Below are 24,015 nucleotides of genomic sequence, written 5' to 3'. Positions count from 1 at the left end.
TTTAGTATAAGATTTCTGCAAATCACATACTGTTGGGGGTTGTAGTCATTATATATTAAGTGAGAAAGAAAAACATAAAGAAAAGTTAGAAAGCATTTCCTGGTGCATAGGCAGCTGAACATTACTTGGGTCATGCAATTCATTAGTTCCATCCCAGAAGCTTCCCAAGAGTCCAACAATAAAGCAACACAGAGAAGTCCAGAAGATACACAAAAGAACCTACCCATTAGTTTTCTGTTTTCTACCACAGTGTCACCATGAGTGTTATATAGATCATTTATGTTCATATTTTAATTTATGAACATTAATATTATATTCTTAGAAGATAATAGAGAAGTCATGTTTTAGGACCAAAATCTAACAATTAAGAGCCCAATAATGCAATGCCAATTATGGTCTGGTCATTTCATTGTGCATATAGTTTCTGCATCCGCTGGCAAAATTAAGATTGAGTTTATATGTTAAACAAAGTTAAAGTAGAGGAATATCTGTACTATAGCTCTTGACATGGAAAATGCTAATATGAGACACTATGGGCATCTGTGTGATATCCAACTATACATACCAAAAATATGTTGTATATATGGACCTTGGAACAATGAATTAATTTAAACCTGGGTTTATAAATTTAAAGTTAGCAAAATTAATGGCCTACATATTAGTAATTTATTTAATATTTTGGTTAATATACAGGAAGATAAACGGAGATAGAAAGAGAATTACAATTTGTATCCCCTTGATCTCCTTTTGTTGTCGAATTGCTCTGGCTAGGACTTCAAGTCCTATATTGAATAGGTAGGGAGAGAGTGTGCAGTCTGTTACAGGTTGTAGAGAGAGAGGGAAGAGGGAGAGGGAGAAAGAGGAAGGGGAGGAGAAAAAAGAATGAAGAGAAAAAGGAGGAGGGGAAGAGAGACTTGAAACAAAAATACCAAATTTTACATTACTTCACATTATAAGAAAGTGTTATCCCAGGGAGAAGAAGGCAATGTCATGGCTATGAAAGAAATTGTAAGCGTTTGCTGTGGGGTGGAAGAGAAAACCCAGTGAGAGCCAGGGCCAGGAAGTGGGAGTGGGTGGGTTGGGGAGCCAGGGGAAGAGGGATGGGATAGGGGATTTTCGGGTTGGAAACTAGGAAACGGAATATCATTTAAAGTGTAAATAAAGAAAATATATAATTAAAAAACAAAAGAGTCACTCAGCTTACCTGTTGGCATAATTAGAGAGCTGAACTCGTTAGGTGGGACAGAAATTGAAAAGTTCCTTGCTTATCCCAGGTTGGCTTTTGTTGAGATAACTCAAGTAATGTTGAGAGTAAGAATGGTAGGAAAGTGTAAAAGAACTTCCTGAAGTTCATAGATCAGGAGCCAGAAATTATAGAAACAAATAAGTTTAGTTCTGGAAACTAAATCAGCATAGTTGCCTCCGTTGTCACAGCTCAGCACAAAGAGTATTTCAAAATGAAAGAGGTGTTTCAAAAAGCTAGGAATGCCGACTAACAGAAAACCTATGAAGTTAGGTTTAAATGTAAATAAAATAGGAATAAATCAACTTTAACAAAAAGAAGCATAAAAACCTAAGATCTGCAAATAGCAAGTGTTCCTTCCATTTTCTTTTCTGAGCACATACTTTCTGATTTGTGTCTATGCGAGTCAGTTCTTCCTCTAGAGGCCACATCACAGTGGCATAAGTATTATGCTTGTGTTCATCTCTTTCCTACTTCATCCAACTGTCATTGAAAAATCACTGTTGTGCTCTAGAAGTACTTTGGTTCCTTTGTTTTTCACTCACAGACTTTCAGGGATTTGTAGTACTTATTTATAATTATGGCATCTTCCTAAGACATTCTATGTGAGTCACTATTCTTCCTCCGCCCTTTGATTGGACGGAGTAGGTTTATACTCAATTTGCAATTAGTTCACATATGCAGCATGCTTTTATATCTTTTATTACATTGCTGTTTTTATTTATGCTTAATATGTATTTTCAAATGTTCCATCTTAACTACTGTACTTATTACAATTTTTATTATTTTCATAGCACTTGCTATGGAGATAAGATATAGCACCTGCATTGTAAAATGAATATAAAAATACACGAAGCCATTGCTCTGTTCTTTCTGTTTTGTAATATTAATGTACAAATTACCTGTTTATATATTACAATCATTCCAATATTGTTTTATAATTATTGTTTCCATGGTTATATTTTTAAACAATAAAAAAGGAATACAAAGAAAAATTCATTCATACTGGTTTTGATATATTACTTATGTAGTTACTTGAATGGTGCAAATTGATTATGGATGAACTTAAATAATTGAATGAGTGAACTTTTATAATTTCAAACCAAACTACTGTTTTTAAATTCCATGACAATTCTGAAAGCAAGGAATTAGTTTGGATATTATTTAACTCGTAATATCTTTATATCTTCCTGATAGTTACAGGCAAATTAGCAAGATATAAAAATATTAAGTCTTTCAATATTTCAAAGGCATCACCCATCCATTTTTATTACTCATGATTTTTAAACTAGTGAGCTAGCCATCATCTTAAATAAATGAATAAATAAATAATGATACCTTTCTTTAGAGATTTTCAAGACCTTGTTATTTCCTTTACTATCATCAGTTGAAATAGTATAATTTATGAATGGATTGTGACTAATTACACAAACTTCTACTTCTAATAGTTGAGCTTAGATTTGGCAATTAGTATCCTTCATTGTATTTGGAAGAGCTTTAGCACTTATTTCTTCACATGCTTTTCTATCCTCTGCTCTAATACTTTAAGTTATAACAGTGAACTTGCTGAAGATCTGTGCCTCCCTGAATCTTTCCTACAGGTCTATATACAGCCAAAATGGCATAGAAAAATCCACATCGCGTTAAAGTTCCTCAAAGCATGACTGCAAAAAATTGTTGAAAATTTGCTTTAATCAATTTACATTTCTATTTCATTTTGTTTACCATATGTTGTTCTTGATTCTTAATTTTGGTTTTAGCATTCTATTATTAGTTCTTATTATATGAGCCAACATTATTATATTTTAGTTGTTTGGGTATCATTTTATTGACAATATTAATATTATTGGCTCATTTCAATAACCCATTTGTAATCTTTGCTGATCAAGTATGATATATACCTTCTAAGACACAATTCTTCCTTCTTTTCTTTAGCTTCTTATTTCTTTTCTAATCACTGGACCTTTTAAGTCAATGTTATGATTTTAACCTCATGAAGGAAAAGAAATAATGAATAGCAATCAACATAAGTTTTAATTCAATAATATAATGCAGCTATTTGCTGAAATGGAAAGGATGTGATTCTAGTTCATTTCAGAGTACTTTTATGATCACTTCTAAGTTTCTAGCACATTTTTCACTATCTTAAAATTCTTTCTACTTAGATTTAAAAAGAAAGACTGGAATGTTTAGATAATATATTATAACAAATATGAGAATAGCTCTTGCTACTCCAAATTTATTCTTCTTTTGTTTCTTTCTAAATTGCAAGTAGCCTAGTCTATTTTGTTGCTAGTTAATTGTTCAGCAATTTCCCTGAACCTACTTTCATGATTAGCTCATCTGATAAAACATGCCATTGGGTTATCCATTATTTTTTTAAAATCTGTGAAATCTGTGATTTATTATTAACTTTTTTATCTCATTGTATCCTTTTATTTGTTTGTTTGTTTTTGTTTTGTTTTTTGGGGATTTTTTTTGTTTTTTTGTTTTGGGTTTTTTCCGAGACAGTGTTTCTCTGTATAGCTCTGGCTGTCCTGGAACTCACTCTGTAGACCAGGCTGGTCTCCAACTCAGAAATCTGCCTGCCTCTGCCTCCCAAGTGCTGGGATTAAAGGCTTATGCCACCATGCCCAGCAAACCTCATAGTTTCCTTATGATATATATTCATCAATTAGAGATAGATTATTTCTCTTCGATCTCTCATATGTCTGTGGTTTTCACTTTGTCAGTTGTGTCCTTGGAAATTTCCCTATGCTCCAGCTTCAACAGGATTGTAAAAATAGCCTTAGTTTTGACTGCCTACTCATAGACTTTCCCTTTTCCTTATTTATCCTGTGCCTGTGACACTTGGTTCATGATCAGAGAGACATAAGGCTTTTTTAAGAATTACTAAATCAAAGTGTTTGTACTATCAATGTTGTACTCACATTGCCCTTTATATTTTTATGTATTTATTTTTTAGCAATAGTGACCTGGGAAAGGACTATGCTCTAATGAAATGAATAAATCACACTACACATCCATGCCTACAATGGAATTGCAGGTTTGAACAGATTAGACAAGCAAAACCGTAGCCCTGGAAAATTTGCTTAACATTGCTGCTTGTTGGGCTATGGTTTATGACACCACTGAACTGGCCATAGGGGAGATATGGTATTGGTCCCCAGTCAAAGCTTTTCAGAACCATTATCTTCCTAAGTCTCCATAACTTATATTTTACACATGATTTTCCGTATAATCCATATCCTAATTTAATTTCCAGAGTCATTTCATGTTGCATTTTAGTGCTCAAAATTTTGTAATGGGAGAGTGGTTTTATTTAGCTCTTGTTCAGACATCTAAGAATTAAAATTAGCACATCATGAATGTAGTAGTTTGAATGAAAATGGCTCCAAAAGTCTCATATATTTGAAGGTGTGGTACCCAGTTTGTGGTATTCTTTGGGAAAGATTAGATGAAGTGGTCTTGTCTGTCGCAGAGGTGTGACAATGGGGATAGGCTTTGAGGTTACACATCTAAAGTGGTGTGCTTTATTACTAATTAGCTGCTCGTTGCTTGACTTTAAGATGTAATTGTCCTTTGCTCTCTGCTACTGGAAAGAAGAATCACAGGTACCTTTCTTCCCTTCTCTGTAAACGATTCCTCACTTACCAAAAGAGGTTACAAAAAAATGGAAAACTTTACCTTTTTAAAAATTATTGTAATCTGGTTAAGGGACACCTTAGTAAAATGGGGAACTTCTACCTTTATCTGGATTCTGGGGATCAAACTAATGTCATGTGTAATAAACACCCCTTTTCAACACAAAGTTACTGTTTATTTTGAAAGCTCGAGAAAGGCATCCAACTCCCTAGAAAGTCTTTACTCATGTCTGTTAAAACTTACTATTTCAGTGACAAAATTAATTCTCCCGATGACTTTTAAATTTTGCTAAACTGAAGTAATCATTTCTTGGAGTGATAATGGAAGATTCATACTCCGAGAGTTAGAAACACAAGATCCCAATTAAATGTGGACAGACTTTCCTTCTAGATGTTTGTAAATCAGAATTAGTCATGTAAATGATTATAAGCTTTGACTCGACCTACTATAAGGAGTCAAAATGCAGCACACAGGAGTTGACTAGATACATGGAGAATATAATACACACCCAGTTACCTAAGCTCAATTGTGAATCTAATTTGCTCAAAAGTAGCTAAGATTATTTTCTGAGAGAGAGAGAGAGAGAATGAGAGAGAGAGAGAGAGAGAGAGAGAGAGAGAGAGAGAGAGAGAGAGAGAGAGAGAGAGAAAGAGAGAGAAAGAGCTCTTTAGAACTAAAGTGGTGACATGTAAGTCTTTAATTCTAACATTTGGCAGGGGCAAAGCCTGGTGGATCTCTGTGAGTTTCAAGGCAACCTTTTCTAAAGAGCTACAGAACAGTCAGGACTATTACAAAGAAAAATCCTGTGTAAACAAACAAGCAAACAAACAAACAAATTAGCACATACTACAGTTTTTCATTGATAGACATAAATTGTTTTAAGTCGGTTGAATTGGAAAACAGCAGCAATTGCTTAATGAAATAGGCAATATCTATTATCAAAGTGACAAAGAGTTATGAATAGTCAATAATTAGAAAAAATATCCTATTTTTCCATTTGTTCCTAGGAAGTACATTGCCTAGAATTTAAGAGCACTTGTACTAGGTGGCTTCAGAGAGTTCAAAACATATTTTTACATAATTTATTCACAAGTATATAGAATTGTTGAGATCAAATAAATAGAAGTATGTATTTGTAAAACTAATAGTATAGTATATATACTTCTCCAAAGCAACAGAACAATGTAGTATACATAGGTAAATTTACAGCTAGGTACAAGAAATGAAAGGAAGAAACAAAATATATGCAAATAGATGATAGCTAGATAATAGTTGATAGATAGACAGATGAGATAGATAGGTAGATAGATAGATAGATAGATAGATAGATAGATAGATAGATAGATAGATAGATAGATAATAGGAAAAGAGATCAGTTGATAATGTGATAATGGACTTATTGTAAGAAATTAGCTCACATGTCTATGGAGACTGGAAATTCCAAAATTTTCAGGGTAGACCCATAGAGTGGAAACTAAATAGAAATTGTAGTTTGAATCTAGAGGGCTCCTGTTAGTAGATTTCTTCTTCTGACAGAATGTTTTATACTAACATGTTAAACTGCTTAGTAGAAGAATCCTCATGAATTATAATGGATGATAAGGAGCTTTATTTAGTGTCTGCTGTTTTAAATGCTGACTCCATTTAAAAATACTTCCATACGAAAATCCATATGTATTTGACCAAGAGTGTGAAGAATATGAGCTAGCCAATTAGCACACACATCTTTGCTCTTTTATTGAGCATAGTCTATTGATGGGCAAACACACAATGCCCATATTTTTTGAAATAATTTCTTTCATTTTATGACATTAGCAATGCATAATTTATCATTTTCCTTCCTGCAAGCTCTCTAATATACTCAGTCTTTCTTTAATATCCATGGCATATACTTTCATTAATTGTGTATATATATATATATATATATATATATATATATATATATATATATAATTATTATATATAATNATTGTGTATATATATATATATATATATATATATATATATATATATATATATAATTATTATATATAATATTATATATAATCAACATATATTTGAGATGTATACAATGTATATTACATAGAGAAACAAACTCTACTCAGCCTGTATAAAGTTTCTTTGATGACTACTTAAACTTGAGTTAAGCAAGATTCAAATAATAGATATACTGAGGGGAACAGAAAAAAGCACAGATGATTTTAAGCTACAGGCAACTAAAGAGTGCTAAGAGTAGGAAAAGAGTCTTCCACAGAGGAAAGCTCACGAATCAGCAATCCAATAACACATGACCAACTTGAAAACATGCATACAGGTCAAATGATCATAAGTTTTAAAAGTGAGTTCTTGAAAAGGTGCAGAAATTCTTGAACTATTTATATCATGAAGATAATTCTTGAGGATCAATGAGATTTAACTAGACTTTGAATCTTTTCACAGCCAGTAAGTCACACTGAATTTCTAATCATCACTATTCCATCAGATTTATTAAAATACTCCAGATATAAAACTGATAAAAATCCTGCCATTAAAGCATTGAGAAAAACTACACGATAGTGTCCAGAAAGTTTCTTTATTATCCTCAAATAATTTAATTTGTTATCTTGTTCTTTCTGCGTTACAACTATGTCTCTCACAACACAGTCAACTAAATGCTGTTTTCCAGAGATTTTCATGAACGTGTGGGGATCAAAAAGGCTTTCTGTGAAAAAAAGGTTTAGGAAATTCTTACTAAACTTGTCTCTTTTATTTTTTTCTGTATTATTCACATGAAAAATGTCAGTGTGTATTGTGGTTTCTCTTATTAAAGAGAGAGTTATGTATAGTTGCCCGAAACTGCCATGACTAGGAAATCATACTATTTTGAGAATAGCAAATAGAACCACTGTATAAAAATATATTAAAAAGAAATCTTTGTGCTTTAAACAATACAAGATTTTTCCAAACCTTTATTGAGTAGCCTCATATAATAACATAGTCATACATATTGTAAGATCAGAATTTCTTCAATGAAAATCTTTTCTGATGGAGGTGACATGCAGAGAATATGTCACCATTTTAATGAATTAACTAAAATGAGTTTTTGTTCTTGCAGCTATCTCTTCAGCTGTGTAGATAATTTAAAAAGTATTTAGCATTACATGATAGCCTTTAAGAAAATTCTTTAAATATTTTAATATATATCCCACATCCAAGTCCTTCAAAATAAGGTCTATGAAACTTCATATATATGAGCAAATGCCTGGGACAATAGCTTTTGCTAATTTCTGCTAGCTTATAACTCAATTAACCTGAATAAACTTGTGTAAGTCATGCCTTTGGCTAGTTATCTCTCTGTCAGTTTTATGCAATCATCTTCCTCAGAGTTCTGGGTAAATCTCCCTCTATACTTAACTATATCCCAGAATCCTCTCTCCCTGCCAGAACTCCCACCTCTTATTTTCTGCTTAAGCTAATAGGCCAAAAATAGTTTATTGGTAGGTGATGTTTCCACATAGTGTATATGAAATTGTTTCTACATTTCTCCCTCTCAGTTCAATAAAAGGCACTTTCTCTTGTATTAATAAAAATATAAATAAAAATATGTATTATAAAAGTTTTCAGATAAGATTGCATTTATAATGTTGAGTCCATATATATATTTGGCAATTGAGGAGAAAATACTGTACTATCTGTCACATCATGATGTGTTCTAAGTTCCTCACCTAAATCAATTTCTATCAAAATTTACATTACCATCCTAAAAATATCTTTTTATGTGGGGAGCGGTTGTGCCAAGCCTGGTGGTCCCTATTTGTCAAGAGCCTGAGTCTGAACTCTATGTGGGGAGCTGGTAAGCCCCATGTTCCCTGGCTGCAAGAACCTGAGCCTGCTGAGCCAGTGTGGATGATCCTGTACTGTACTGCCTGCTGAGTTACTGGACAATCACCAAGCACCCTGACTGAACTCTGACAGGATCCAGGAGATGGGGGAGGGATCAGGTCAGAGGACTGACAACAGGATGCACCCCGTGCAGGGGGGAGAATGTTGTTGTGAAGGAGCTCAGAGGACTGAGAACAATGGGATGCGCCCTGAAGGGAGGGAGGAGAATGCTGTGGGGAAAGCTATAAACAGTTCAGTTGTGAGCAAGCTGGTGAAGAGGCCAGTTGGGTTTAGTTGGAGCTGGGAGAGGGTTAGAGAAAGCTGTTTGTGAGAGGGAGAGGAAAAGCTGCTCTGAGAGATAAAGAAGAAATCTGTTTGGAACCTTCCAGGGCTACACAGAGAAACCCTGTCTCGAAAAAACAAAAAACAAAAAAAAAAAACAAAACAAAAACAAAAAAAAAGATGATTCTGTGCTCCCTGTTCAAGCAGGCAAGGCATCAGTCCTTTTTCATAAGTTAGTTTGCATTGTATAAGCAAACTGTAATATAAATTTCTGTCTAAGCTGTTTGAAAGGATGGCATGACAAATATTAACAATTCTGTAGTCAACAAATTTTATTGGATATGCATAAATGAAATCGTGGCTTGCCAGTCTCATTGCTGCTCCCACGTAGAAGGATCCGAATTTCAGGTTACCTGTTTTGATGAATTTTTTAATTTCCTTCATGTCTGTAGATTTCATTCATGTTTGCAGTCAGGATCTCTCAGAGATCTCTTTCAGTCAAGTCTAACCTTTATTAATTTTGAAGGAATCTATAGCTCTTCCACTCCCATTGAAACAAAGTCAATACATCTTCCCCAACATAAAACAAATCAGGCTGGTTTTGTTCAGCAGTATTTGTTTCTAAAATCCAGTGTTTTTCAGCAGCTATATTGCCTGTCTCATCGACATTTAAAATTTAAAATCAATAAAGCATCATTTAATCTATCTCTGGGAGATTCCCATATCCCTCTTCTATTCTGAGTATTTCCTTTGAAGTCCTATTATTTATCTCTGCAATTGTTTGTCCTATAGGTTTGTAAGAAATGACAGTAACATGTCTCATAACATAAAGTCTAAAACACTGTTGTATTCTAATGGATACACATACCAAGGCATCATCAACTTCGATCTGTAAAGGCATCTCCAAGATATCCTTCATCTCTAATAAATGTGTGATCTCATTGAAAGGGCTTGTCCCTAAGATATTGATTCATCTAAGTGTGCAAACATACTTATAGGTTTTATATACTTAAAACATTTTTTCTGCTTGTTTATCTTGTTAGGATATTGAAATGTTCTTTTTGTTGTTCTTGTTATTGCCTAACTTTTTTTAGTTCCTTCTTTTTATTTAGTCTTTTTTTTTTTTTTACACTCCAAATTTTATTCCCTTCCCAGTCTACCCTCTGACTGTTCCACATCCCACACGTCCTCCCTGACCCCCTGTCACCGGGAGAATGTCCCCACCCTCTCTTACTTCGTCTACAATAAAAATTTTGAAATTACATATATCCATAAGGGAAAACTTTAGTTGTAATTAATGTTGCTGAGGGTCTATAATAAAAAAGACATGCATCAAGAAGCCATAGTAGGTGATAAGAACATCACAGGAAGACCAACACAGTCAGGTAAACCTGGAACCTTTTGATTCTCAGAGACTGAACCACCAACCAAAGAATATACATGGGCTGGACCCAAGCATCCCTGCACATATGTAGCAGATGTGCAGATTGGTCTTCATGTGGGTCCCAAACAATTGGAACAGAGACTATCTCAAAAGCTGTTACCTAAAAGTGGGATAAGTTCTTCTAGGTGGGCTACCTTGTCTGGCCTCAGTGGAAGAGGATGTGCCTAGCTTTGAAGGAGCTTGATATGCCAGGGTTGAGGGATGTCCAGGGGGTACCTACCCACTGAAAGGAGAAGGGGAGGGAGTATGGGAAGAAAGAATTTTGAAGGGTGGTAGGGTGCTCAAATGGAAAAAAAGAAAAGTAATGTAAAGAAATGACGCAAAAGAAAGAAAGAATTGTGACTAAGCATGCTAGAAGACCCTATTTTCCTTTCTCGCACCCAAATGGTGGTTCATGACTACCTGAAACCTAGTCCTCAGAGATATGACACACTCTTCTGGGCCCCTAGGACGTTTCACTCACATGATACATTGACATACATGTAGAGAAAACACACATACACACAAATTAAAAAAAACAAACAATTGTGTGACAAGACCAGTTTTATAAGTAAATTTAAAATTATAATTCATATAAAGAGATAACTATAACACAAAACTACATACTTTGCAGGGAATCAACTCTTCCTTCAAGGCATTTCATTTCGAGAGAATGAAAGCAGTATTCAAAGCAGACAACACATTCACAGACTGCACTACAGAGATGCAGTGAGCTTCTAAGCCAGCAGCAATTTTAGAGCTTGATGTCTAGGCTTTGTGCAAAAGCATGTAGCAGAATCAGGCTGAGCAGATGGAATCCCATCTGCATGGTGTCTATGTCTGTGCAGTTACATTGTATAATGTGCTGAGGTATAAAAATCTATAAATAGCTGTGTAATTTAGTAGCCTTTTCATGTATTGTAATCATTAGAAAATCTTATAAAAAATAAAAACTCAGCTAATTCCCCAAAACAGAAAGAATTTCTGGACTTATGGTATTTCTTGACAGCAGTATCAATGGTTTTGTGGTGGTTTATTTTCTGCTCTTGTCTGTGAATACAGGAATTTAAAAAGAGGTGAGCAAAATAAGGCCAGACCCTTTAAAGTATGTAGGGTCCCAGAAGAGGATATCATTTGAGATATAAACACATGGAATGAATAATAAAGTTTTAAAAATATGAGCTGGGCAGTGGTGGCACATGCCTTAATCCCAGCACTTGGGAGGCAGAGGCAGGTGGATTTCTGAGTTCAAGGTCAGCCTGTTCTACAGAGTGAATTCCAGGAGAGCCAGGGCTACACAGAGAAACCCTGTCTCGAAAAACTGAAAAAAAAAATGTAGGGTGACAAAACTTGAAGAGTTTTCTACCTGATGGTAAATATCTACCACAGAGCTGTATTTTATCTACATAGTAAAATGATATTGAATATTAATTTCAAGACAAAAAATTCAAAGCATTTTTCATTACATGAATTTTAAAAACTATCTTCTTTACCCATGTGAAGATTTTATTCTTTTAAACTGTTATAACTGTTAAAAATACCAATGCTTAGAAATGTATTATATATATATATATATATATATATATATATATATATATATATGTGTGTGTGTGTGTGTGTGTGTGTGTGTGTACACACACTTTGCATAAGGATCATCCTTAGTGATTTTATTTTCTCCTAAAATAATAAAAGAAAAATGACTAGAGTCATTTGAGACATTATAAGAAAATTAACAATGCAGAAAATATCTCATAGACACTTAATCTTTAAGCTGGCATTTCTCAAATGCTAAGCATCAGCATCAGATTGTGTAATTTTGAACAATTAATCTCTTTGCCTTGGATTTTTAATTATAATCTCATAAGGTTTTTGAGAGTTAGTAATAAGTGCTGAGATAAAGATAAGTGGTAAGCACATATCAGATTGGATTAAATGGTCTTATTTGTGACAGATATGTCACCTAACATCAATGTAAATGCCTCAACAGGATGAGACTTAATAAAATATGTATTGTACCACTTCTAAAAAATGATGTGATCTGCCAAGAATAGTTTTTGAGGAACAATAATCCCTTCACAGGTATGACAACCTTGGTATACCTAAACCCAATCCTCCGAACCCAAAATAGAAACATGGGTAATTGATGTGCAAAAGTTTTCCTTTACCCCATAAACATGTAATGATATTATGAACACACACACACGACTAATAATTTTAAAAAGTTTGGGTAAAGATTTTTTTCTATAATAATATTATCCTCTACTATATATACCAGCATCTGGACATTGCATTTATAGCATTTTGAGCATGTATACAGGTTCTTTCTCTGATAGTGAGCAATTCCCCTTGTGAATTTATATGTGTATGTTAGTGTGTCCCTAGATGCAAGAGGAGGACACTGGATACTTACTGTTTGAATTGAAGAAAGTTTTGAACTTTTCGTTGTATTTCTGGTCCCCTGAAAGAGCTCTAAGCCTTCTTATTCACAGCTTCTCTACCCCCTTCCCAGAATAATTTGTTTCCATAAAAATGTAAAGTTAATTCATGACTACTATCTCATAATCGTTATGTCAATACCAGGGAGGTAGAATATTAAAATGACTGTCAAGGTCAGCTTGGGTTAAACATCTCATTACCTTTGTGTTCTAAAGTCTGAAACTCTCAAAACATTAAATGAAACATCCTATTAATAGAGAAGGGCATCCACAATTTTTATCTGTTCACTAAAAACAAAGTAAATATAGAGAAGACAGTAGTATATTACATTAAATATTGTCCTGTATAAAGAAAAAAAATCCTATATAATCTCTGCTACTGTATTCCATAGTTATTTTGAATGAGGCACATCACCTTTGGTGCATACAAAGCCATTTACAAAATAGGAATCCTACCAAATTTCACTAGCTTAATTTTTTTTAGCTTAATTACAGCTATACATTGATCCATTGAGCACATGATTGAATAAAACATCAACCCTGCAGGAAGGCTGGACTGTTCCTTTAATCAACATAGTTGGTGTTCCTTGTGAACACACATACACTGTAAGTTATAAGGTTACTGTAAACTTATGTTCCATTCAAGGTTTCACAGATAACACAGAATCCCCCAATACTTGGAAACAAGGACTACAGAAATCCAAAGCAAAGACAAGAAGAGTTCTACATTACATAACACCAACTTTTAAACATTACAACTATCAAAATTATATTGAAAGTCAACTAAATCAAACTCCCATAAGCTGTTACAAATGTCAAATTTTTCATATATTAGAACTTGTTTATTTCCTTCTTTTTTATTTTGTAACTACTGTCTTTCAATACACTGCAGTTTTCACTTATAGTATAATAAATAGTTCCTGTCATTAAAACAAAGTGTTTGTATGGGTATTTCCCCTGAGTATGTATTTCCTGTGTGTATTTCATGTGCCCACATAGGCAAGATAACAATGGCACCCCCTGTCATAGGATTTAAGACAGTTGAGAGCTACCATGTGGGTGGGAAGTAAACACCAGTCCTCTGAAAGACCATACACTTTTCTTGCCTACTGAATCATCTTTACAGCCCTCTTTTTCTTATTTTAAGGACTGTACAAATGACTTCCCTTCCCTTGCAAGAAGTTGTGTTAATGCTTTTTTTTTTTTTTCTTAAACATATCGGTCACTTCGTTTATCTGTACAGTTTATGTGAACATTCTATGTAAAAAATGCCATAGGTAAATGCTTTTCAAATATGTTGGTGGTGCAGAGATTAGATGTGCGCTTGTCATATGTGAGGTTGGTTGGTTGGTTGGTTGGGAATTCTAACTTTGGTGCTTGCAATTAAACCTTCCTTTAGAATGTGTGGATGTGTGTCTAAAACATTTCTTCCCATCATTTGCTCATGAACGTATGTGACTCTGCTTTTCCTTGGAAACTATTTTCATACATAAGGGGTCACTGTAAAGTGTTGTGATCAGAGACACTTTGTTGTTAAAGTCATCGTTTGCTCTTTACTGATATTTGGATAGTACTGCATTCTGTGAAAGCTGTCACATATACAGACATTTCTCTCTGGCTGCTATTTTACTTTAAATGTAAAAATTTGTCTGTTTTGGGGACAACTTACAAGGCTTTACTAATCATTATCCTTAGTTTGATAGTATGAGAAAGTCTTGTTCACTTGCTTGTTTTGTTTTTTGTATGGTTCTATTTAGTTTTGTTTCCAATTTAAAGTATGACAGGTAATTTTTACTCTCATACATTTTATAAATATGAGAAATGGTATATCAAGTTATCCATATAACATAGCCTGTTCTAACTGCAGGAATTTGAGGATGACTGACAGCTGAATGTAATGTATTCCTAAATATGAAAACCATAAATCTTTCTGTTTTTAATGTTAAAATATCCTTGTTATCCCTGTATAAATATAATGACTTAGATTTTTAGCATCATCAAACTTAACTGCATATATTAGTAAGAGGAGTGTTCTGGAATACATCTTTTAGTTCAAGAGTCTCTTTGTTGCATTTTATGATCTACACTATTGTAACAAGGCTGGTTGTCTTACTGCAATAACCTTTCCCATACAAAAACAAAAATAAAAAAACAAATAAACAACAACAGGAATAGAAAATCCACACTGTGGCTGTATCTTTTTTCCTACTGTGTTTATTTTTTATTATGTTTTAATTACTGTACATATATATATATATATATATATATATTTTAGACTCCAGATTTTATTCCCCTCCTGGTGCACACTCCAAGTGGTCCACATTCCATACCTCCTCCCAGTACGTCTGTCTCCATGAGGATGTACCCACCACCCCTAGGACTCCACCATATCTCTAAACTCCCTGGACTCTGATCTCTTTAGGTTTAAATGCATCTTCTCTGACTGAACCCAGGCCCAGCAGTCCTCTGCTGTATATATGCTGAGGGCCTCATATCATTTGGTGTATACTGCCTGGGTGGTGATCCAGTGTTTGAGAGATCTCAGGTAACAGCTTAATTTAGACAGCTGGTCCTCCTACAGAGTTTCTCTCCTCCTCAGCTTCTTCCAACTTTTCCCTATTTCAACCACAGGGGTCAGAAGCTTCTGTCCATTGGTTGCGTGGAAATATCTGCATCTCACTCTTTCAGCTGCTTGATGGGTCTTTCAGAGGGCAGCCATGATAGGTCCCTTTTTATGATGCTCCATAGCCTCAGTAATAGTGTCAAGTCTTGGGGTATCCACTTGAGACCCCACTTTGGATTCTACTTTGAGCCTGCTGCTGGACCTTCTTTTCCTCAGACTCTTCTCCATTTCTAACACTGTGGATCTTTTAGACAGGAACACTTATGGGTCAGAGTTTTGACTGAATAGCAAACCCATCTCTCACTCAATGCCCTGTCTTTCTGTTGGAGGTAGGCTCTTCCCACTGTAGAGCATTTCACTTGGGTCCCTCCCTTTGAGACCTGAGAGGCTCTCACCTCCCAGGTCTCTGGTACATTTTGGAGGGTCCGTCAAATCTTCTACCTTCTGAGGTCGTCTGTTTCCATTCTTTCTGTTGGCCCTCAGGGATAAAGTCCTTTTCCCCAACCCAGTACCAGATCATGTTCCACTCTCCCACAACCTCTCATCCCCTTTCCCTCCCAGGTCTCACCTTACCTCTTCCCTTGTGATTTTTTTCTTCTCCCTTGCAAGTGGAACTTGAGCCCTTCAGCTTGTTGAACTTTTTGAGTTCTGTGGACTGTACCTTGGTTATTCTGTACTTTTTTGGCTAATATCCACTTATTAGTGGATGCATGTCCTTTTGGGTCTCAGTGACCTCACTCAGGATGATATTTTCAAGTTACAACCATTTGCATGAAAAATTCAGAATGTCTGCATTCTTAATAGCTGAGTAGTATTCCATTGTGTAAATGAACCACATTTTCTGTATCCATTATTCTGTCCTGTAGTATCAGGGTTGTTTCCAGCTTCTGGTTATCACAAACAAGCCCACTATGAACATAGTGGAACATGTGCCCCTATGGCATGGTGGGGCATCTTTTGGGTATATTCCCAAGAGTGGTATTGCTGGGTCTTCAGGTAGATCTATTTCCAACTTTCTGGGGAACCTCCAGATTGATTTCCAGAGTGGTTGTACCAGTTTGCAATCCCACCAGCAATGGAGAAGTTTTCTTCTTTCTACACATTCTCGCCAACATGTGTTGTCACCTGAGGTTTTTGATCTTAGTCACTCTGGTGTAATGTGGAATCTAAAGGTTGTTTTGATTTACATTTCTCTGATCACATATGGACTTAGGATATTTCTTTAGGTGCGTCTCAGCTGTTCGAGAATCCTCTGTTGTGAATTCTTAGTTTAGTTCAGTACATCATTATATGATTGGTTGTTTAGCTTTCAGTGGCTAGCTTCTTGACTTCTTTATATATTTTTAACACTAGCCCTCTATAGGATGTGAAGATTTTTTTCCCAATCTATAGGTTGCTGATTTATCTTATTGACTATGTCCTTTGCCTTACAGAAGCTTTCTAGTTTCATGAGGTCCCATTTATCAATTCTTGATGTTAGAGCATGAGACACTGGAGTCCTGTTTAGAAAATTCCTCCCTGTGCCAATGAGTTCAAGGCTCTTTCCCACTTTCACTTTTATTGGATTCAGTGTATCTGGTTTTATGTTGAGGTCCTTGATCCACTTGGACTTTAGCTTTGTGCAAGGTGACAAATATGGATTTATTTTCATTTTTCTATATAAAACAGACAGTTAGAACAGCACCTTTTATTGAAGATGCTTTATTTTTTCATTGTATATTCTCCCTTCTTTGTCAAAGATAAAATGTGTGTTAAGTGTGGGATTTTAATTCTTGGTTTTCAATTCTATTCCATTGATCAACCTGTGTCTCTCTGTACCAATACCATGCAGGTTTTATTACTGTTGGTCTATAGTAGAGCTTGATGAACAAGATACATAAACCTCTAGCCAAACTAAATAAAGGGCCCAGAGACCATATCCAAATTAGCAAAAGCAGAAATGAAAAGGGGGGACATGAGAACAAAAAAAATGAGTGGATTAAAAAAGTCGTCAGATTCTACTACAAAAGCCTATACTCAACAAAACTGAAAGATATAAATGAAGTGGGTGATATTCTAGACATATACCACATACCAAAGTTAAATCAAGAGCTGATAAACTATCTAAATAGGCACATATCCCACAAAGAAATAGAGAAAATCATTGAAAACTTCCCAACCAACAAAAAGCCAAGGACAAGTTGGATTAAGTGTAGAATATCACCAGACCTTCAAAGAAGACCAAATGCCAACATTCCTCAAAAAATCCATTAAATAGAAACAGAAGGAACACTAACTCATTTTATGAAGCTACAATTACTCTAATACATAAAGCACACAAGGATCCATTCACAAATGAGAACTTGACACTAAATCACTTATGAATATCAATTCAAAAATAATCAATAAAATTCTTGAAAACGGAATCCAAGAACACATCAAAACCATCATTAACCACAATCAAGTAGGCTTCATCCCAGGGATGTAGAGATGGTTCAATATAAGTAAATCTATCAATGCAATCCACTATATAAACAAACTCAAAGGAAAAAAAAACACATGACCATCTCATTACATGCTAAGAACACATATGACAAAATTAAACACCCCTTCATGGTAAAAAAAAAAGTCTTGGAAATATCAAGAATTCAAGACACACTGGGTGGTGGTGGCGCATGCCTTTAATCCTAGCACTCAGGAGGCAGGGGCAGTTGGGTTTCTGAGTTCGAGGCCAGCCTGGTCTACAGAGTGAGTTCCAGGACAGCCAGTGTTATACAGGGTTATACATATATATGCAAACATCAAAGCAGTAGTAAACATCAAACTAAATTGAGAGAAACATGAAGGAAACCAACTAAAATCAGAGACTAGACAAGGCTGCCAACTCTCTCCCTACCTATTCAATATAGTACTCAAAGTTCTAGCCAGAGCAATTAGACAACAAAAGGAGATCAAAGGGATACAAATTGGAAAGGAATAAGTCAAAATATCACTATTTACAGATGATATGATAATATATTTAAGTGACCTCCCCAAAATTCCACCAGAGAAGTTCTAAACCTGATAAACAACTTCAGAAAAGTGGCTGGATATAAAATTAACTTAAACAAATCAGTAGTCTTCCTCTACTAAAAGGATAAACAGGCAGAGAAAGAAATTAGGGAAATGACACTGCTCACAATAGTCACAAATAATATAAAATACTTTGATGGGACTCTAACAAAGCAAGTGAAAGATATGTATGAGAAGAACTTTGCCGAAACCCTGAATTCCGACCGGCAGAGGTGGGGGAAAGAACAACACAAATGCCCACATTGATCTACTTTCCCATCTCTGTACCCGTTTTTATCAGTATTGCTCTGTAATACAGAGATGGGAAAGTAGATCAATGGAATAGAATTAAAAGTCCAGTAATGAACCTACACATCTATGCTCACTTGATCATTTGAAAAAGATCTCAAATCATCCAGTGGAAAAAAGATAACATTTTTTGACAAATTGTGCTGGTTCAACTGGTAGACAGCATGTAGAAGAATGCAATTCAATTCTTTCTTATCTCCTTGAACAAAGCTCAAGTCCAAATGGATCAAGGACCTCCCTGTAAAACCAGATACACTGAAATTAATAGAAGAGAAAGTAGGGAAGATCCTTAAACATGTGGGCACAGGGGAAAGTTTCATGAACACACCACCAATGGCTTATGCTCTAAAATCAACTATTGACAACTGCAACCTCATAAAATTGCAAAGCTTCTGTAAGTCAAAAGACACTGTCCATAGGACAAAACAGCAATCTGCAGATTGAGAAAAGATCTTTATGAATCCTAATGTCTAATATATAGAAAGAACTCAAGATGTTAGACTCCAGAGAACCAAATAACCCTATTAAAAATGAGGTACAAAGCTAAACAAAGAATTCTCAAACTGACGAATATCAAATTGCCAAGAATCACTTAAAGAAATGTTCAAAATCCTTAGTTATCAGGGGAATGCAAATCAAAATGACCCTGAGATTCCACCTCACACCAGTCAAATCAGCTAAGATCAAACACTCAGGTGACAGCAGATGCTGGAGAGGATTTGGAGAAAGAAGACTTCTGTTCCATTGTTGTCAGGATTGCAAGCTGGGACAACCACTCTGGAAATCAGTTTGGCAGTTCCTCAGAAAACTGGAATAGTATTATCTGAGGAACTAGCTAAACCACTCCTGGGCATATACACAAAAATGCTCCAACCTATTACAAGGACAAAAGCTCCACTATGTTCATAATAGCCTTATTTATAATAGCCAGAAGCTGGAAAGTATCAAGATGCCCTTCAACAGAGGAATTGATACAGAAAATGTGCTACATTTACACAATTAAAACAATGATGTCCTGAAATTCTTAGGCACATTGGTGGAACTAGAAAATATCATCTTGAGTGAGGTAACTCAGTCACATAGGAACACTCATGGTATGCACTCACTGATAAGTGGTTAGTAGCCCCAAAGCTTGGAATACCCTAAATGTAAGTCACAGATCACCTAAAGCTCACGAATAAGAAAGACCAAAGTGTGGATGCTTTGGTCCTTCTTAGAAGGATCAACAAAATATTCACGGGAGGAAATATGGAGACAAAGTGTGGTGTAGAGGCTAAAGGAAAGGCCATCCAGAGACTGTCCCACCTAGGAATCAATCCCAAATACATTCACCAAACACAGACACTATTGTGGATGCCAAGAAGTGGTTGCTGACAGGACCCTGTCTCCTGAGAGGCTCTGACACAGTCTCACAAAGAGGCAGATACTCTCAGCCAACCATTGGATGGAGTGTGAGGTCCTTAATTGAAGAGTTACAAAAAGAACTGAAGGAGATGAATGGCTTTGCAACTCTGTTGGAAAATCAAAACTATTAACCCCCCCCCCCCAAAAAAAAAGATCTCCCAGGTACCAAACCACTAACCAAAGAGTACACATGGAGGGACCCATGGCTCCTGCTGCATATGTAACAGAGGATGTCCTTGTCAGGCATCAATGAGAGGAGAGGCCCTTGTTCCTTGAGGCTTAGATGCCCCAGTGTAGGGAAGTGTGAGGGCAGGGAGGTGGGAATAGGTGGGTGGGTGGAGAAATATCCTCATAGAAGCAGAGGGTAGGGGGATGGGATAGGAGCTTTGGGGTTTGGGGGGTCAGGAAAGGAGATAACATTTGAAATGTAAATAAAGAAAATATCCAATTAAAGAAAGAAAAAAAATACTTCAAAACAAATCTTGCAAACCAAATTCAAGAGCATATCTAAACCTTCTCTCACCAAGATCAAGTACACTTCATCCTATGGATGCAAAGTTTGTTCAATATATGAAAATCCAATAATGTTATCCACTATATAAATATACTCAAAGAAAAAAGTCACATAATCATCTCCTTAGATGCAGAAAAAGCATTTGACAAAATACAACAACCCTTCATGTTAAAAGTATTGGAGAGATCAGGAATTCAAGGCCCATATCTAAACATAATAAAAGCAATTTCCTGCAAACCAACAGCCAATATCAAATTAAATGGAGAGATAGTTGAAGCAATCCCACTAAAATTGGGGACAAAACGAGAATGCCCACTTACCCCATATCAATTCATTATAGTACTCAAAGTGCCAGCTTGAGCAATAAGACAACAAGTAGAGATTAAGGGAATAGAAATTGGAAAAGAAGAAATAAAGGTATCACTATTTACAGATGATATGACAGTATACATAAGTGACCCCAAAAATTTGACCAGAGAACTTCTCCAGGTGACAAACAACTTAAGCAAAGTAGCTAGATATAAATTTTACTTAAATAAATCAGTAGCCCTCCTTTATACAAATGATTAACAGGCTTTATATATTTTTTAAAATACTGTTAATTTGTGACAAATTATCATATATGATTGTCTCTATATTACATAATCTTTCCATAATAAACAGAGAATAGTCTTTTGGTTAACATAATATTAAATAGCTCATAGGTAATCATGATCAGAGTATTCTTATGAAATGAAATTTTAACTAATTTTGTTATTATAACTTGATATTATAATTCCATGTCCGTATCATTACCACTAGTATTATAACATTAATTTCACAGTTATGATGAGTGGGTTTCAGAAAAGAATTTCATGTTTACGACATCAATTTTCAAAATGTATTAAGTTTACTTCTCTCTTCAATACCCTGTGACTATAATTTCGTGCTTCTGATTATCATCAGATATGTAGCCCTGGAATGGTTGAAGTCACTTTGATAATGAAGTCTTCCAACTGAGTTTGTACTTTTCACTGTTGTCATTCAAAGATAGCTATTGCTCTTGCCACTGAGTGAAGTGTGCAATTCAGTGATTAATATTTCCTCTCTACTTTCAGATGTCTATGACAGATGTCATGAAGCCATTGCGTGTCAAGTGGGAGAGGTTATAACAAAGCTAGTTCAAAAATAGTGCTAGCTCAGAAGTTCTGTTCACACTGAGTGGCGCTTCCACTAGAACACAGAGGACTTACATTGATTCCGATATTAAGGCTTGTTTTTCTGGACACATTCTCCAACAGGGAACTCTGACTTATATTGGGACGTGTTTTAACCCCTCTTCATCTATATTACAATATATTATTTTAAAATGTCAAATATGGCCTGGCAGTGGTGGTGCACACCTTTAATCCCAGCACTTGGGAGGCAGAGGCAGGCAGATTTCTGAGTTCGAGGCCAGCCTTGTCCACAGAGTGAGTTCCAGAATAGCCAGGGCTACATGGAGAAACCCTGTCTCGAAAAAACAAAACAAAAATAAATAAATAAAAAACCAAAACAACAACAACAAAAAAAAACTGTCCAAATCTGTCCAATATGTTTGACTGTTCCTGGAATTTAAATGATTCATGATGAACTGTTTATGGTTATGCAGAATCACTGTGTGTGTGTGTGTGTGTGTGTGTGTGTGTATGTATGTATATGTATACCCTAATACCCTAATGGTCAGAAATGTTTGCCTTTACTCTAAGACAGCCTTGTTCTTTTGCAAATGTTATCACATTCTCACAGCTTAGTCAAGTATTTCTATTCAAATGTGGTCTGAAAACAATAAAATATGTGGATAAATTATTGTAAATAAATATTACCTTTAAATAATTTTATCTTCTTAATTTTTTTTTGATTCTTAGTTAATCTCACATCATGAACCCTGATCCCACTCATGTCCCTTTTCCTTCTTATCTACCCTCTGCCCATGTGACATCCCCCCAAAGAAAATTTTTAAATAAATAAATAAAATAAACAAAACACTAAACAAAATTATTTCATGGATCCTGCAGTGTCACAGTGTGACACAACCTTTTGTTCTCACATCTTTACAAGTCATTGGCCTGGCTAGAGGTCTGTGCTTTCTGCAACACTATCACTATTCTCTCTTTACTGGGCCTCCACTCAGATATCTCGTTTTTGCTCTGTGTCATGGATAACATGCAGCATAGAGTCTGTAGGACTGGGCTCTTTCAAATGCTCCAACATTCATAGATAAGATAGACATTGGGTCTGGGCCTGGGAAGTAGTTGAGTTGGTCAGCCTGCTAGCTTTCCCACACCTCTGGGGTAAGCCCTCCAGCATTTCTTCTGCTACCTCATCCAATACAGCAGCCAACAAGGGGCAATGCCACCTCTCCTGTTTTCACACCCTCATGGCTGGCTCACCTGGATCCATGGCACCAAATCCAGCTTTACTGTGATGCCCAGGCAAGGTGCAGGGCCTGCTCTCCACACCCATAATCAGTTCATCCTGAATCATTTAAATTCCAGGAACAGCCAAGTATATTGGACAGATTTGGTCAGTATTTTGTTGTTGTTGTTGTTGTTGTTCTTTTGTTTTATATTGGTGAGGGGGTTTGGTCAACTCTTCTACTCTTAGACCTTCAGGATAGGCATACCCATGACTTTGCCATCAGGTCCAGCTCTAATGTGCTCTCCAGGTGAGGCACAAGGCACAAACTCCATAGTATTCAGCTGTTGTGGGGCAGGTTCAACTCTTCAGCTCTCATAACAAGGATACAGAGCACTGAGGGAGTAGAACAGTTTTCCTGATTACTGCAAGTTGTGAGCGGCGAGAGGGATGAGGGGATTAAGGGAATAAGATGAATATTTTTTTCTTAAAGTGTATTAATGTTTTTTCCATTATTTCAATAGTCAAAATTCTTACAATGTTGAAGTTTTTAATACTGAGGAAATATGAAAATTTTACCTGTTTATTCTCAGAATTTCTTTCTCCTGGTTATTATCTTAGATGTTTGCTGAATACATTGAATTTCATTGCAATTTTGATCAATGTCTTTGCTATAAATATACATCAGAAATATTTAACACACTAATACCTTTATGAAACGTTGTCGGTTTATTTGTTTCTAATCTAGTCCAGTGTCTAAATAATACACTTACTGAAATATTGTGGCAAGCCGCCGCATTCTGCCGAAGCAAAATGGCGCCCGACCCGAAAGGGGGAAGGGAGAGAAAAAACAGCTTGCTAGGCGCATGC

The sequence above is a fragment of the Mus pahari genome, chromosome 22 (genome assembly GCF_900095145.1).
Source record: "Mus pahari chromosome 22, PAHARI_EIJ_v1.1, whole genome shotgun sequence".
Taxonomy (NCBI): Eukaryota; Metazoa; Chordata; class Mammalia; order Rodentia; family Muridae; genus Mus; species Mus pahari.
The sequence above is the reverse complement of the archived record's forward strand: the minus strand, read 5'-3'. Positions refer to the sequence as shown.